This window comes from Myxocyprinus asiaticus, chromosome 4, assembly GCF_019703515.2.
Source record: "Myxocyprinus asiaticus isolate MX2 ecotype Aquarium Trade chromosome 4, UBuf_Myxa_2, whole genome shotgun sequence".
In the NCBI taxonomy this organism is placed as follows: Eukaryota; Metazoa; Chordata; class Actinopteri; order Cypriniformes; family Catostomidae; genus Myxocyprinus; species Myxocyprinus asiaticus.
Genome location: NC_059347.1, coordinates 21,182,060 through 21,196,004, shown reverse-complemented (window position 1 = coordinate 21,196,004; position 13,945 = coordinate 21,182,060). Strand labels below are relative to the sequence as shown.

Below are 13,945 nucleotides of genomic sequence, written 5' to 3'. Positions count from 1 at the left end.
ATTGTGAAGCCCATAAAGGCAGCATAGAAGTAATCCATTCCAGTGTAATCCAAGACTCCAGTGTTTTAATCCATTTCTTCAGAAGTGATATAGGTGTGGGTGAGAAACCGATCAATATTTAAGTCCTTTTTTACTTTAAATTGTACTCCCTGACCAGTAGGTGGTGAGATGTATAAGAAAAATAAGAAGAATGTGAAAGTGGACATTTAAAGTAAATATTTACTTAATCCTTGTGCACGGTCCCTTCAAGTCACACTTGTGGTGTTTGTTGGTCAAAAATGACCCAAACGTGTAATATTTTACTGTTTTTAAAAAAACAAAACAACAATTACATGAAATAGCAACTATGGCCAGTAGATGGCTTCATTGCTCTATGCCTTGACTGATCTCTATAAGCCAATGTTGTAACAAACTTTCTATATATTATCATGTTACACATTGGATATATATTTAGACATTATAAAAAATAAACTTATTATTTGTCATACTGTAGCATTTTTTCTAAACCACTTGTGTTGAAGTGTCAGATTTTGCAATGATGCTCCAAAATGTTGTCAAACCTGACCATGCTGCCATAGTCAAATCTGATTGTGTTACAAAGAAAAGAATGTGAATGTTTTAAAAATGTGTTATTTTGTTACCTGTCATTTATTTAAAACATCAAAATTCCAGCATAAACTTTGTCACACAGGGGTCAGAGTCACACTTCACCCTGTGTGGTGTGTTTGGTATATATAGACAGGTTTGTCTACACTTGTGAGGGCCAAATGTCATCATCAGTAAAAAATAATAATAAAACAAAAGCTCTTAAATTGGTCAGATGTTGATCTTCAAATCTAGTGATGTACACATGTTTGTGTGATGGTAAGGTTCAGGGGTAGAGTTTGGAAATAGAAAATATCATTAGCCTGAGATTAAATCAATCAATGAAATTAAATGCGAGATCACTAATATAATCAAACAAACGTGTGTGTGTGTGTGTGATTTCTGCATTGTGGATGTTTTATAGTCTCACCCCTTCATTTATGTGTGGTTGTGTTCTGCATTATGTCTGATTTTTTTTTTTTTTTTTTTTTTTTAACAACCTTTTAGACTTTTCAAATCAAGTCTAGCTAGTGGAGAAGTCACCAAGTCTTGTACCACTCAGATAAATGATACCATTTTTATTAAAGAAACAAAATCAAAATGGGTTAAAAATGACCCATATTAAATATTATCTGACCCATATAAATATTTATCTGTTTCTTACCAATCATATTGCTTCAGAAGACATGAATTTAACCACTGGCGTCTTATGGACTAATTTTATGCTGCATTTATGTACATTTCTGAGCTTCAAAGTTCTGGCAACCATTCACTTGCCAACAGAGGTGAGATATGCTTCTAAAAATCTTCATTTGTGTTCTGCTGGAGAAAGAAAGTCATACACATCTGGGATGGAATGAGGGTGAGTAAATTATGAGACTGGTAGAACTTACACTTTGGGGTGAACTATTCCTTTAAATTGACCACACCGGGGATTTGGGTAACATACTCAAGGGGCCATATCTTAACAGAAATGGGGGACAAAACACTAACACAAAGATCTTGTCCCTAACACATAACGTGTAAATTCACTTTGGAAAGCAAGGAAAAGTTTAAAAGATACATCACTTCTTGCTTACTCTTTTGATTCTTGAGTGGAAGGGCTGGATTATATGTAACCATTGTACTTGTTTCCAGTGGCATAGCCAAGGCCCACCCAGAATATTAGAGGTGTTTTGTTTTGTTGTTGTTTGTTTTTGTTTTTTGCTTCAAATATACAGTATATTTATAAAATAGTTTTTAAAAAAATCATAAATTCTGCTTTCTGAAATTGTGAAAGAACTGTTTGAATGCGCCGCCTTTTTACTTTTCTGATAAAGTTGGAGAAAAGAAATTTGGGCCCATCTTTTATTGAGGCCCACCCAAAAGCAATTTCCTGTCTACGCCCTTGCTTGTTTCAGTTCATGCCATTGTGCCTTTCACTCTCGAGTTGTTGAAATAGCACTGACAATACATTAAATCTAACTAGATTCGACTCACGAACTTGACTGCATTACATGCATGCAGCCATGCACGCTTCATTTGATGCTGCAGCTTGTTCATTGAGAAATTGGCCAGCGTTTGGTGTTGTTTGATTAGGGAATCTCTGATGGGAGGAGTCGGGTTTGCTCACAGACAGAGAGAGTGAAAGGCAGGGGGGCGATGAAGATGGTGGATCCGGCACACACATCGGGTGGACCGTTAGATTGCTGCAAACTACAGTGAACACACAGGTAAGAGATTTCAGATAATGCACCACGAGATTTCATTTTACACGCTTGGATATACCAATCGTTTTCGCGGAAGCTGCCTTTAAAGAAGAAGAAGAAGAAGAAGGAGGAGGAAAAAAAAAAAGAGGAACCGTCTGGTGAAGAAAATAATTGCATTTTAGATCAATTTAGTGGTGCGGTTCGTTGGAATTGACTGTTGCGTTGTCGTGCGCGCTCTCTCTGTATATCAGTGTTTTCAATGAATTTCATTCCAGTTCAAATCACTGCATCACACACCCAGTTACAAGAGATACAGTACAGGCGGAATGCGAGGGCCCAAACTGTAAAGTTCAGCAACTGCATAACAGTTCTTAAAGACGACATTAACGCAATTTGCAGTGCAAATAATGCCATCTTCATTCATTCAGTTCTAACTTTATGCGTGCGCGCGTCTACGCATACCGTGATCGTGTAGGCGGGTGTGAAAATGTATCAGCCTCCAAGCAAAGCTGATGAACCACAGATTTCACGTCTGTCTAATCTCCGTTACAGAAGTTAAAGTGCCACAACTGATGACTCACTGTGGTGGATCTGTCTGTACCGCTGTGATTGTAAACGCATCCACTGTGCATCTCTCCCTCTGTGTGGTCCATTGGGATTCGGTCGGTGTTTTTGCGAAATAGTGCTCTGCTGTTGAATGGCGTCCTCAGAATACGCTTGCGCTGTAGGCATTACCAACCTGCTTTCCTGCCAAATGCATGCTCTAGATGCAGACGCACTCGCTGCGCGGGTTTGGATGCTGTGCAGGTGGGAGAGAACAGCGTGATAACTAACTGGGAAGAAGGCAAAATGCCAAGTATGAGTCTCGCAGATCGTAGATACAGAAAAGCCTTCATTATACTTTGCTACACCGTATAGAGATTGTCACGTTCGATGCAGTATCCATCCGCAATATCACACCTTTACTCTCTCCCGAGTGATGCTGCTGTTGCTGTTGTTTATGCAGGTAGGGCTGCGAAAACACTTAAGTCTACGCATTTCAGTTTTGTTTTGATTGGTGGGGAGTATTTTTCAACTGGATCACGAATGTAAACTTTTCAAATACTCATGTTTAGATATGATAGATTAGTTCACTTTTTAATTCTTTATGAAAAAATGCAGTTGTTTATATGTGTCGCAGTACGCTGTTATAAGGACGTCAGTGATACAAGGAATAGGTACAGTAATGACCCGCCCATTGCAAATAATAGCGGATTTTGCAAAGGTCGTGCTGAGAGACAAACGCGTGAACTTAGCGTTTTAATACATGAGATGTTGGGTATAAGGCAAGGTTCCTTTTCAGAAGACTCATAGCCCTCTCACATATCAAACCATGACTGAGCAAATAACAGCAATAACATCAGAAGATATGTTTGGCATGTGTGCTATGCATTTGCCCAGATCTCCTAGTTTAGAGAGCATAAGCAATGCATACTAAGCAGAATGGTCAGGTGTACGTTGACTGTGCTTCTTGGGTTAAACTTAAATGTCAAAACAGCTATGTGACACTGTGCAGTTGTGTGATTGTGCCCTGCACAGTCAAATTAGCAGAGCATTGCTCTGCTGGGGGCTTTTAATATGCACACCTTTTGATCCTTTTACTGTCTGTCATATATTACAGTACCAGGTGATTTTAATGGCAGTTATTGAAGAATTGTGCCTGCTGATTAAATTGCTTGTGCATTGTCACACACTTATTGAGTGGCCTCTGAGTGTGTCCGATTGCACTTGTTAATCTGATTCTAATCCAATATTTCCTGATTTGCAGTATAGATTATTTGCAGATTTTTAAAGTTAAATATTCACATCAGCAAACCTACTCTGTATGCACAATTAGACTTTCGCTTGATTACTCAGCCAAACCTGAATCAATAAATTGATCTAGAGAATGGGCAAATGGATCTAAATTGCAATGTTCATTTATCTCGGCAAGACAGTGTAGCACACACTACATTGTTGCACTTATGGTGCATTCACGTCATGTCGGAACTATTCACGTCCTCAGACCTCGTAATTTGTTATTTGTTTCAATGGCAACACTTATAACGGCAAAACGGCTTCGTTCTTATTAACAGCAAAATGCTTATCACTACATTAATTAATTAATTCACCTCTATATGTTCTTGCAAAATGTTTAAGAACAAAAAAGTGCTTCAGGCATCACTGGCATAATCAAATGGCATTATAAACAGAACTATGTGTTCATTAACTTCAACTGTTGAGGCCGATGCCATATTGGTTCATTTTACATGATGTCACGACTATCAAGTCAGAGCTTTCATAGAATTCTGAGTTTACAACTTGTAATTACCAGTTCTCTGAAGACGTGAATGCTTTTTGCAATTAGGAATCTGGTAATTATGGTAATTCTGACATGACATGAATGCACCATTGCACTAGCAGTATATTTTTTTTCCTTTTTTTTCAGAATAGATTCAATTCTTTTTAGAATATAGTTTTCTTTTTTTTCTCAAAATAGTTTTTTCAGATACCTCTTTTTATTAGGATAAAAAAAACTATGTTCTTTTTAAATGCATCCAGAGACATGAAAAGATTTTTCAATCATCGGGCCAAAGCAGGGCCGATACTAGGAAAGACTGATCTCACAGTGAAATCAGAAACAGTAGGTTGACTTTTCTTTAGCTAAAATCGATCTGTACTTACCGAAATTTCAAACACTGCCCCCAGTGGCCAAAACGATGAACTCTAATTTCTGGGTGAAATGTCCACAGAGGGGCGCCAAAAGAAAGTTGTGAAGAGAGTTGTTTTCAGCTGTACAGGTAGTAAGACAATGAAGAAAAATGCATATTTTTTAAACTTTACCTGCCAAACCAAACCCTAAACCTAAATATCAGTGGAGTAAAAATTTTATGTTAGAGGTAAAAATGCAACCCCCCCCCCAATAGTGTTTGTCTCTGATTATTTGAATGCGATTACTTCCTGGTTTCCCACTTTACTGATGCAACATGCTTCCACTCACACCACAGGGGAAAGGTAAACATGCTGGAGCCGATGTAAAAATGTCTGATAGGAGATGGCACTTGTTAGTGAGTCAGCATAATGTGGCCGATCCTAGGATACTGGATGTATTGGATACAACATGTTGACTTCCCGTGTGATCATGTTGACTAGGCTACGATTTTGCGGGGTGGGCATTTTGATCATTTAGCCGACCAACTGGGTGTGTCAGAACTTTCTGTGGGGTGCACAAGAAAAATCTAAACACCCCCCAGCCCCCATTAGAACCGGCCCCTTTGAGCATGGTAACAGTTCTAGTAGCATTTCCACTTGAGCGGTTGAATGGTTTGGTAAGTTTTTTTTATAACCATTTCTGGCCCAAATTTCTCAGCAAAACCTCGCTTGGGACAGAGAAGTGTTTTGGTGGAGTGCCTTCACTGACGTAGTGACTTACGATTGGTCACTTGCCCAGTCAGTCCATTCCGATTATAATTTCGCAACACCACTGTGGAAAAGGAAACTGTAGCCGTGCCAAAGAGCCTGTATCGGTATGGAACGGCACAATTCCGCAATGAGAACTATTCGGCCCATTGTTGGAAAAGAACCAATAGTCTCAGGGATGAGTATAGAATGAAGATTATTTTGATGTGCTACTGGAAAATACTAGGGAGACGGGTATACAACAAGAATGTAGCAAAATTTTCTAGATTGGGCAAAGGTAAAATTTTAAGAAACAGCCAGTGAAAAAACTGATAGTTTGAATATGGGGTGGGCGAGGGATGACTTGGGTCTTCTGGAAAAGCAAATGTTTTAAAAGTTTTATATCAATGGTGGGCCTAGCCATGCACTCATAAACATTAAGATACAGTCGCAAAAGGAGAAATGCAACATACACTCTTTTAGCAGAATAGAAGGAAGAGGATGGGTGTGGTTAATATATCCACCTCAGGTCTGAGATACCAAAATATTACATTCATGCTAGACGAGGAGTCACGTGACGCTGTGTGAGGGTTGGTCACTTAAAAGCAAGCTCCGCTTAAACTTTGCTACATTTATTCTTTTAAGCAATTTTAGCGGGTGTGAACTGTTATAGTTTTGTTTGCTAAACTGTGCTGGGAGGACAGGATGTTGAAAAATTCGAAATCGTTGGCCTGTGGGGACATTAAAAAGCACTTACGTTTTCGCACGTTGGACGCCTCGCAGGATCAAAATGGCAGAGGTCCAGTCGATAGTGACAGCGAGTTTCGTGACACAGGTCATGATATCTCGAACATTTATGCAGCGCTGACGAAAATCTCAGCCGACATGGAGGGCCTCGCAGAGATACGTTGTGTGATCACATCTATGGATACAAAAGATCCTGATCACAAGAATGGACAAAGTTGAAAAACGGGTTGAGTTTGTGGAGTCGGCCGAAAGAGAGCTACACGCTAACCCACCTGCTTCCAAGGCTGATGTGGAACTGGTGTGGGAAAAACTAGAGGATATGGAAAATCAGAGCAGGCGTAATAATGTTTGTTTCATTGGAATCCCAGAGGGAAAGGAAGGTCAGGATATGGTGAAGTTTTTGGACGGGCTTATTCCGAATTTGATTGACACAGTGGACCACCAGCTCGAAATTGAGCATGCCCACAGAGTTTTCGGTCAGTTCTCCGGGGCGGGTGACAGACCACGATCTATCCTGGCAAGATTCTTGCGGTCGGCTGACAGAGACTTTGTTCTACGAGCGGCGAGGAATAAAGGCAAGATGTGCTGGGAGGACCTCAATATCATGTTTTTTCCAGACTTTGCTAGATCGACTCAAGTGAAGCGGGACGGATTCAAAGAGTGTAAAAAATGGCTGCACCAACAGAAGGTAAGCTTCGCACTACTCTCTTCGGCTAAGCTGAGAATTGACGGCAAGTATGGGCGTAAGACTTTTACGTGCCCACGACAAGCTATGGCCTTCATTAAATCAATGAAGTGAGTGGGTAACTTTGCCTATCAACAATACAGACTACACATTGTGTATTTTGCTGATGCAGCCCAAGAGAGTTTGATGTTCTGTTGTTTGCCCACTGGCTCCTGCCTGACTCTCTTTTTTCCATTCTTTTTTTTCTCCCTTTTCTCATCATTGTCCATTTGGAAGACCTATTTGCGAACGAGCTTTAACTTCCTGGCTGATGTCTTGAGATGTTGCTTCAATATATCCACATAATTTTCCTTCCTCATGATGCCATCTGTTTTCTGAAGTGCACCAGTCCCTCCTGCAGCAAAGCACCCCCACAACATGATGCTGCTACCCCCATGCTTCACGGTTGGGATGGTGTTCTTCGGCTTGCAAGCCTCACCCTTTTTCCTCCAAACATAACGATGGTCATTATGGCCAAACATAAGGGGGTTTTTGTTTCATTAGACCAGAGGAAATTTCTCCAAAAAGTAATATCTTTGTCCCCATGTGCACTTGCAAACTTTTTTTATGGTGGTTTTGGAGCAGTGGCTTCTTCCTTGCTGAGCAGCCTTTCATGTTATGTTGACATAGGACTTGTTTTACTGTGGATATAGATACTTGTCTACCTGTTTCCTCCAGCATCTTCACAAGGTCCTTTGCTGTTGTTCTGGGATTGATTTGCACTTTTCTCACCAAACTACGTTCATCTCTACGAGACAGAATGCGTCTCCTTCCTGAGCGGTATGATGGCTGTGTGGTCCCATGGTGTTTATATTTTCATACTATTGATTGTACAGATGAACATGGTACCTTCAGGCATTTGGAAATTGCTCCCAAGGATGAACCAGACTTGTGGAGATCCACAAATTTTTTTTCTGAGGTCTTGGCTGATTTCTTTTGATTTTCCCATGATGTCAAGCAAAGAGGCACTGAGTTTGAAGGTAGGCCTTAAAATAAATTCACAGGTACACCTCCAATTCAGTACTCATCCTATCAGAAGCTAATTGTCTAAAGGCTTGACATCATTTTCTGGAATTTTCCAAGCTGCTTAAAGTCACAGTTAACTTAGTGTATGTAAACTTCTGACCCACTGGAATTGTGATATAGTCAATTAAAAGTGAAACAATCTGCCTGTAAAAAATTGTTGGAAAAATTACTCATGTCATGCACAAAGTAGACTTGCCAAAACTGTAGTTTGCTTATATTAAATCTGTGGAGTGGTTAAAAAATGAGTGTTAATGACTTCAACCTAAGTGTATATAAACTTCTGACTTCAACTGTAATTTAGCCTTAGGTACACAATTTTTATTTGCATGCCAATATGTCACACTTTAATATAGGTAAAACGTTTCTCTCCACATGGAATGTTAATGGGCTGGGGCACCCTATTAAAAGAAAGAAGGTTGTATCTTTTCTTAAGCATAACAAATTTGATATAGTGCTCCTTCAAGAAACACACCTTTCTTCACAAGAAGCTGAAAAACTTGGCAGGGCATGGGGTGGGCATGTGTTTTGTAGTGCTTGTTTGAGTAAGAGCAGGGGAGTCATCACATTGATAAGTAAACATTTACAATTTAAATGTCTCAAACAGATTAAAGATAATTTAGGATGAATCATTATTGTTTTGGCTGAAATACAGGGGGAAATCTGATTTTGGCTAATATTTATGCACCCAACACTGATGATCAGAATTTTTTTATAGATCTTGAGGGAAAGCTACAAGCTGCTGGGATCCTTCATGATATGGTTTTGGGTGGAGACTTCAATCTTTTAATGGATCCAGTCCTTGATCATAGGTATGCAAAAGTGTGTAGACCCTGTAGAGCAACATTGACACTACAGAGGATGTGTAAAAATCTTGGTCTTACAGACATTTGGAGACTTCTGAATCCATTTGGAAGGGATTACACCTTTTTTTATCAGTTCATAAAATGTACTCTACAATAGATTTTGTTTTATATATCTAAGTTACTTATTCCATCTGCCACTGACTGCTCAATTGGGAACATTTTAGTTTCAGATCATGTTTTGGTGTGTTTAGAGATGTTGCCACATATAGAGAAAAGAAAATCATATAGATGGTGCTTTAATACATCCCTTCTACAGGACCCAGCATTTTTAACAAATGTTAAAGACAGAAGTCAATGTTTATGTAGAAATGTTTATGTATGTCCTCAGTGTCCTCTGTGGGTGTGGCATGGGAGGCACCTAAGGCAGTTCTAAGGGGGTGGATCATACAATATGCCTCATTCACTAAAAAGATCAAAGCACAGGAATTCAAAGAACTGGAAAAGAGTATTAAAAGTGCTGAAACAGAGCTAAAGCGCCGAATGTAATCAAATGGTCTTAGAGAGTAGTGGGTGACCGATATGGGCTTTTTAATGGCCGATGCCTGTGCTGATATCCAGAGAGCAGGGTGGCTGATACTATGTCGATATATAACACAATTCGATATAGTAAATTACATAAAAATAAAATAATAAACTCTTATTTAGCACTATATTTACTAAATTTCACACAAAACTTTAACTTTGTAAAAAATAATATTGTATTTCAAATGGTAGATAGCAGTTTCTTCTGATTTCTGTTTTGTCATCAAATTTAAGTAATTTAATTGCACGTGAAGAAATTGTTAATATAAGAAGAAAATAACAGTACACACAGTAGTCCAGCAACCATGAATGGCATGTCCACATTAGCAATCACATTTACCAAAAAAATACAGAATCAAGCCAATTGTACATACAGTAAACAGTGAATAAGACATATACTTATGGCACACGTAAAGCGCTTTTACTTTGAAGTTGCACCAGAGACTAGCAGAGATGGGCCACTTCTATTAAAATGAATGGGAGAAATTAGAACGCCCATCCATGAAGCTCTAGCACCCAATGGTCAACAGATGTAGTCCCGCTTTACAGATAAAAGAGCCAATCACCTTGTAGATACAGACATCACCTGTCAATCAACACGAGAACAAGCATGCGCATTAGCTATAAAAGCTGGAAAAATTTTGTTTTTTAGCGTAATCTGAGATAAAGAAGCACCATTTATGATAACAGTGTTGTCAGATTTTACTGCTGATTTGAAATGTCCTTTGATCGTAATCTTGACCAGCCGTTTTGGAGATTTCTGTCTTTACCCATTCAAGTAGATGGGAGCTGCACTGTCATGACTGGAAATAGCCTCCCAAGAGCATTCCAGACATGGCCGACAGTGGACTGACTTGCTAGAAGACTTTGGTTGCACTCACGTGCTCGTGATGATCCAGCGCAAGCAGCAATCTCCTGACAGTGTAAATGGCCTGGATCGCCTGCTTGGATTGTCATATTGTGATCATCATGATTTGTGAATCAGAGGAATTTCTGATCCTGAAGATTTGATTCTAGCTGCTATAATACATGCTTCAGAGGAAGACATTATATGAGCTCTCAGTGGGAAGAAAACGCTGAATTTTCGTGAGGCTCGTGAATTACATCTGTTCAAACGTGATGTCTGCATATTTGCAAACGGTATATAATTAGCATACAAGTTTTATTGATATTTGCCTTTTATCATTAGAAAGGAAAGTTAAAAGTTACAGGGAGCTGTTGAGAAGAAGCTGATAGAATATGTGCTTTAGAGGTAAAGAAATGAGCACTCCACAGGATGCTGGATCTGCTGAAGTTGTGTGAGGTTGGTTTATTACATCTGTTTAAACGAGATATGTGCATTTTTGCAGACGGTATATGATATTAGTTTTATTGATATTTGCCTTTTCATCATTAGATAAGACAGTTAAATGTTACAGGGAACTGTTGAGGAGAGAGAGGGAGAATGAAACAGGTGAGCACTTTAACATTTTAAGCTCAAACGCATCTGTCGCAGTTCTGATATGCGGGAGGTGTGGCGCATAAGCTTTTGCTTTACGCAGATGATATTTTATTATTCGTCTCCGACCCTACTAGATCTATGCCTTGCCTCCACAGAATTATTCATTCCTTTTCTAATTTCTCAGGATACAGATTTAACTGGTCTAAATCCAAAGCTTTGGCTCTAACAGCGTGCTGCCCGGTAACGTCTTTTCAGCCGGGAACCTTCCAGTGGCCCAAACAGGGCATTAAATATTTGGGTATTTTATTCCCAGCAAAATTGGGTGATTTAGGTAGTTAATTTTTACCCTTTAATAAAAATGTTTTCGAGCGATGTGGGCAGGTGGGCTTCATTACATTTATCTATGATTGGGAAGGTTAATGTTATTAAAATGTATTTTATTCCATAATTCAACTACCTACTACAGTCTCTTCCTATAGATGTCCCCCTTTCTTATTTCAAGCAATTTGATAGCATAGCGAAGTCCTTCATTTGGAATGGTAAACGTCCCAGATTACATTTCAGTAAGTTGCATAGGCTGATTGACAAAGGTGGGCTAGGCCTACCCAAGATTTTGTTTTATTATTATGCATTCGGTCACCGACATTTGGCTCATTGGTCGCTTCCACCTGAGAGAGCCCATCCCTGGTTTTATACTGAACATGAAGTTCTTGCCCCTATTTCGCAATTGCAAAGCCTTTCTATCAAACTAATTGGAGAAGTTATGTTACACCCCATTATCTTGCATTTGCACTCGGTATGGACAAAAGTGTCCAGAGTCTTTTAATTCAGACATTTATTTAAATGTTGCCTCGAGCATATGGCTGAACCCAAAATTATTTATTAATAAATCCCCTTTCTACTGGTCAGAGTGGATTGTGAGGGAGGTTAATACACTTGGTGACCTATATGAGAGTGGAGTGTTGAGAATTTGGTTCAACATTTTGGGATTCCCAGATCTCAGTTCTTTAGGTATTTACAGCTGCACTACCTGCTCTGTACTATTCTTTGGGAGTAGCATACACCCTTCTAAAACGGCAGATACTCTGGGAGTGGTGATTACTGCTTTTGAAAAAGGTCATGAGGCATCAGTGTATTATTCCCTGGTAATTCAGAGTCTGGGGGATGGAGCTTTAACTTCTATCAAGAGATTATGGGAGAAAGATTTAAACTTGAGATTGGAGGAGGGAGTGTGGGCTAGGATTCTAAAAAACGTCAAGTCTGTATCTAGAGATGCAATTCATGATTTTACATAGATTCTATTGGACCCCCTCTAGATTGTAGACACACCCACCTGCTGGCTGTCACGAACGCCAGTGAAGATTCCTCAATCGACCACCGGAGGTCTCACTCACCTGAATACTAACATTGAACTACACTTCCCAAGTGCCCACATGCCTGGACTGATTACCCTACACCTGCCTCATATCACTCAGACTATTTAAGCCCGATGTGTGTGTTCATTCATTGCGAAGTCTTGTTTGCTTCTGAGTGTTATTACTTACTCTGTTGATCTACCCGTGTTTGACTCTGCTTTGGATTTACCTTGTACGATTGCCTGGACTATCTCTATTGTTGTTTGGCTGCCTGCCCCGATCCTTTGCCTGTTTGACTACGTTACTGCCCTGTCTCTGATATTGTTGGTTGCCCTGGTTATTTTACCCACGCCTGTTTGTACTCTGAACTTGTGTTAATAAACTGCACATGGATCCCACTCAGCCTGAGTCAGTGTTACAAGACTTCGTCAAATACCGATCCAGCGGTCCTCATGCATCTGTCCAGTGAACTCTCTGCCCAAGCTAACCTACTGGCATCTCACCAACAACAACTTTGCCGACACTGACGGAAGAGTTAGTGAAATCTGTGCGGAGTCTCCATCAGCCCGCACCTGAATCTACTTCCACAATGCCTCAAGCGAGTCAGGTACCAGTCTCAGTGCCTCATATTACAGTGACTGCTAATCCACGTTTAGCCTTTCCAGAAAAATTTTAAGGCACCCCAATCAAGTGTAAAGGTTTCCTTATGCAATACTTTATGTTTCTGGCTCAACAACCCTCATTATACCCGTCTGATGATAGTAAGATCTCTCTTGTGTGTTCTCTGCTCATGGGTAAGGCGTTGGAATGGCAACAGCTGTCTGGGCCAATCAAGGACTAAACCGAACCACTTTCAATTAATTTGTTCAACGTCTCAGAGAGGTGTTCGAACATTCTGAGGGAGGAAGGAGTGCTGGTGAGCAACTGCTTGCGCTTCGTCAGAGTAGAAATACTGCAGCTGAATTCGCTCTGTCTATTCGCACTCTCGCTGCGCAGACTGTGTGGGTGGAGGACACACTAAAACTGCTGTTTCGTCAAGGATTAAACATTGCCGTGCAATCTGAGCTGGCCTGCCGTGATGAAGGCAGAACCCTGGACCAACTCATCAACCTCGCTATTCGTATTGACAATCTCATTCGCATGTCGCTGAACCCGCACACCTTATCATGTGGCTTGTTGAGCGTGTTGCCATGGAGACATAGCGCGTGTGCCGCCACCGTGGCAACCACGCTCAACTCACCATGCCCCACCGAGAACTAACCACATTATAGCAACCACGAGGAGTTTACCCCATGTAACTCTACCCTCCCTAGCAAATGGGCCAATTTGGTTGCTTAGGAGACCTGGCTGGAGTCACTCAGCACGCCCTGGGATTCGAACTAGCGAGCTCTTGTTTGTGATTGGAGTTAAGCCTCAGGTCCCAATGGAAGGTGTTTTTAGGCAAATGAGTGGAGAAGCTGGAATGGGAAATGTCCCTCCCAGAAGGGCTCTTTGACCTGCAGAATAATGGGCTTAGTCAGTCTATCTATATGGATATCAGAGTTTTGCTAGGCAGCTTCCCTAATTGTGTGTTAGAT

General features: G+C 40.3%; 1 protein-coding gene across 1 annotated transcript in view; it reads left to right on the top strand.

Annotated features, from left to right (window-relative positions):
- The window catches only part of ptar1 (protein prenyltransferase alpha subunit repeat containing 1), a 110,377-nt gene that overhangs the window by 35,839 nt on the left and 60,593 nt on the right, over positions 1-13,945 (top strand). The gene's annotated exons all lie outside the window — the stretch shown is intronic.